Genomic DNA, 317 nt, shown 5'->3' on the forward strand with positions numbered 1-317 from the left:
TTTTGCTCTCTCTTTAATTTCTTTGCTTTAAAAATGCGGAACCGTGCTTCTCTCCCAACCAAGCAGTGGTGAGCCCTAAGCGGCTCTTTCAGTCCCGGCCAATCAGGTACTAAGGAAATAATTCCCTCCCCACATTTCCTCCCAGCCAATCAGGTACTAAGGAAATAATTCCCTCCCCCATATTTCCTCCCAGCCAATCAGGTACTAAGGAAATAATTCCCACCCCCTCGTTCCCTCCCGGCCAATCAGGTACTAAGGAAATAATTCCCTCCTCCACATTTCCTCCCAGCCAATCAGGTACTAAGGAAATAATTCCC

This window comes from Mustela nigripes, chromosome 12 (assembly GCF_022355385.1).
Source record: "Mustela nigripes isolate SB6536 chromosome 12, MUSNIG.SB6536, whole genome shotgun sequence".
NCBI lineage: Eukaryota > Metazoa > Chordata > Mammalia > Carnivora > Mustelidae > Mustela > Mustela nigripes.